We start from the raw sequence: 4,219 nt of genomic DNA, 5'->3' as shown, positions 1-4,219 counted from the left end.
GTTGCACTATTTCGTCTCTAGAAAAGGCCGTTTTGCATTTTTTTTCGCCGGAAATTCGGCACTAGATTTGCAATAATTTTGCATTATGACGCAAGTTAGATGCTCGCTGGACGTTAGGAAAGCCATAGAAGGAATTGGTCTTGTTGTGTACTCTGTGACATTCCGTCAGCGTGGCGTAGCCCAGCGACCGGCTGGTGATTTTGTGTATGAATGTGTTCAACAACTTTTGCAGAATTTCGCATCATATATAGAGCTGGCAAAAGTTTTGAGCGGAGCATAGAGCATGAATCTGTAGTTATTTAACATGAATAAAGTGTACGTTTTGTAAGTGCAGTAACAGTGTGAGTATTTTTAATTAATTTCTGTTCGATGCTATTTAGGCCTGCAGCCTATGGACGCCCTCTACTGTTGTTCAACACCTACAACGATGCATTTCCAGACGTTTTTGAAAAACGCCGCTAGGTGGCAGATACATGTAGCGCAAGTTAATGTATGTTTAACACGGTAAGAAATAGACGCATTTTAGAATATACAATGTCACATTTTTATTAAGCTTTGTAGCATTTCAACTTGCTAATGCTAAACACTAAATTCAAGTCAGAGTACTATGTCTTCCTCCGCTACGCTGTCAAAACGATGACACATCGGCTCAACACTGTCTGTTTGCGTGAGATCACAGGCACTTGGGACAGTCAGTTTTTGTGAAAGCAAGTTGATATATAGTGACACAACAGTGGACGTGTAATGAAGGGGTAGTTTTTGTGAATGTGCCGCGTTCATATTATTTTCAGTTTTTACTGACTCTGTCCCAAGTGCCTGTGCGTGAGATCTCCTGGCATAGTCGCACGCAATGTGTAGTTTACATTCGTGTGCACGCGAGCGATTTCGGGCAGTCCGGTGTCACATCGAAAAGATGTCGGCCTACCTATCCGGGGGAGGGGGAAGGGTTACCAGCCCGGCCGTTGATCAGTCGCTGTGTGTGTGCCTGACATAATTGCAGGGCACTGTAATGCTGGCAGGGTACGTAGTTGGAGAGCGCAGGGCTACACGGAGAACTGCGCGCGCGCGGTTTTTATGTGACGGATCTTGCACGGCAGATCAATACGGCATTGTCGTCGCCAGGCATTACTAGAACATCGAAAACCGGGCATACCAAATTATTCAGTATTTAACATATCCAGGCATCCTAACACGCGGACCTATGAGAGTGCGATGGCGCACGCCTTGGCTAGCCCTCGCAGAGGTAGAGAGAAGATGACGGCCGCATGCGCAGGCCATAGAGCGCGGAAGAGGGCGATAGAAATAGGGGTTGGCGCGTTATCGTGGGACACTTCTTTACCTGATCCACTGAGTATACATATACCGTCACTCAGAATGACTGTTTGACGCCCTTCATTGCTGCACACAGAGCACGTCATCGCCATGATTGCAAGAGCAGAAAGATCCTGTTCTTGCGCCTTGGTATTACTCAGCCCATCACTGCCCGTCAGAAATAGCTGCCACCCCATTGCAACGAATGCATCCCTTCACGGCCTTTAGCGTACCGCAACACCCACAACACCGCCGGCTATTACCTATTCAATGTGGTGTGCTGCTGTATTTCCACTACAAAGGCACAACTACCTGGCAATCGTTGAAGGATACTCCAACTGGCTATCGTGAAAAGGCCTCATGTGGTTCCACGGCGGCTAGTGGACAGCTCCGCCAGACGCATTCGTACCTATGGCATACCGACGAACTCGCCATCTGACGGTGGCCCTAAATTTACTGCTGCCGCAACCCGTGAGTTCATGAAGAACTGGGGTGTCCATCACCCGCTATCGTCTGGTTGCTGTCCCCACAGCAAACTGTCGTTCCAAGACGTCGCGGATGAAAATCTGTTCAAACGACTGTATACTGACAACACGACCTACGGTGACTTGACACAGACAACTTCCAACATGCAATGCTGCAGTGCCGAAATTGCCCAGACAAGACACCAAACTCTCCCCTGCCGATGTGCGTCTTTGACAGAGCTTTCATAGGACGTCTCGCCTGTCCTGTCCGGGTCTGTTACCAACCAATAGCACATGGAAAGAACCATGGCGGCGAGGGAGGAGCATTTGGAAACCGACATATGAGGCGTGCTGCAACGGGATGAAACACACAACAGCGACTCCACCCTTGTAGTTCGGCAACACGTCAGGATCCGAACCAAACTGGCCCCTAGCCCACTGGAGATGCCGGATAAATAACTGGGACAGGTGATATGAGCGTCCCCAAAGACGACCAGTACGTGGTGCGTGTCGACGGGTAGGACGAGTTACCAGTCCCGCAATTAGCGAAGTTCCTGCGATGTATACCCGATACACGCGCACCCACCACGTACCAGTATCATTGATGACATCAGCAAGCATGCATCTAGATGGCCGTCAAAATCGCATGCGAACTCCATAAGCCATGACATAGAGCCCCCCCCCCCCCCCCCCCCCCCCCCCCCCCCCTGGTGCCCTCAGAATCTCACCAACCACCATTCAGTACCCCCCGGAACCGTTACCCGCGGGCCCCCGCCAGAGTGTCATCGGTCACCCTGTCCAAATGACCAGGCCCACGCGTCCCGGGATGTTCCCCCCCCCCACCCCCCCCTCAGCAGCTTCGACCTGGACTCCGAGGAGACAATCATTACACCGCTAGACCTCGCATCGCTGGAGGTCCACATCGCAACAGCAACTGTTCTCGGGTATCATCAAGAAGCCCAGTAACAGCAGACCAGTAACGCTGCCGGACAATACTACTGCACCGATCAGAACACGCACAGCGTCAGGACGACGACCTGTCTGGCCAGACATTGCTATGTATTGGTGGCGTTAGTCGTTATGAGAGGCTGCGCTTTACCATCGATCGCGTCGACGTCTGGGGTGGCGCATTCGCACTCGTCGCATGGGGCAGTCAATAAACCGCGCAGCGTTGTGAGTTCAGGATTGTCAGCGATAAGATAGCGGCTTCACAGTCATGAGGTCCCATCATAGAGTTAGTGGGGCGAAGAGTCGATCCTGTCCGTGTCGTTGCCGTCATCTCTTGTACTATTCGCTCAACGTTACGTTATACGCTCATGTGATCATGCAGGATTAAATGTTATAGAGGGGCGCGATCAGAGAAGCGCTGTGCGGCATGCAGCAGCCGGCTGAAAGGTGCGATAGGATTATGTTTACTAGGCACTTCTAATTTTAACATATATTTTAAATTTAATTAGGGTCAGGGTTAGGGTTAGGGTTAGGGTTGGGTTAGCGCCACTTTTTAGGGTGTAAAATTAGAAGTGCCCTTTAAAGTAAACATAGCCTATCGCACCTGTCAGCCGGCTGGCGCGCATGACATGCAGTTGCGTTCGATTTGCCTTCCCCAAGGCTTAACCTGGGTCGACCTCCGCAGCCCAAATACGCTTCGATTTGCAGTCCACGTGGTGTTGTTTTTTTCGTTACCCAGTCAACCCGGGTTGAGAACGAAGTGAGCGGCTCGCGAAGAACAATTGCGGAGGCTTACTGTTGCACACCTCCTGTAGGAGCACAACTGATGGAGAGCTTGCATGTTCAGTGCAGTTATCTTCATGCTATTAATTATTTATATTAATTATTAATTAACTATACTGACTTGAATATCATCACTACCTCCGGCGAGAAGCAAAAATACTTCTAAACTCACTTTTACGATTTCCTTTCGAGAAACTTAATTGTCACAACGTGTTCATGGCCGGGAAGGGCTTATATTATACTCTAAATTGTTAACACATGAAGACTTTTCTGTAAAAAACAACAACAAGGATATAAAATTTGATAATGGACCACAAATAGGAAGTGGCAAATATGATAACAGAAAACGTGGGATCGCACCGTATTTTTTACACTGCCTATTTCGTCACTGCAAATTCAAGATTATTACGGTGATCCGATTAGCTATATAGGGAGCGTACCATCGATACCTTATCGTATCACCATACAACCAGCCGTCAACAATAGTACCTTATATTAGATATTAGATTTAGATATTAGATATCTATATAATATCAAGAGTCCATAATAGAAACAGAGATGAACATAGAAACATACAGATAGAAACGATGGAACACAGATAGAAACATAGATAACAGAGCGTATCTTCTATTATGGACTCTTGATAATATCTATGATACATACTGCCTAATGCTTCTACATAATTATAGGACCCATAACAGCAGCTAGATGGC

The sequence above is a fragment of the Priapulus caudatus genome, unplaced genomic scaffold, assembly GCF_000485595.1.
Source record: "Priapulus caudatus unplaced genomic scaffold, Priapulus_caudatus-5.0.1 Scaffold985, whole genome shotgun sequence".
Taxonomy (NCBI): Eukaryota; Metazoa; Priapulida; class Priapulimorpha; order Priapulimorphida; family Priapulidae; genus Priapulus; species Priapulus caudatus.
This window is presented reverse-complemented; position numbering follows the sequence as displayed.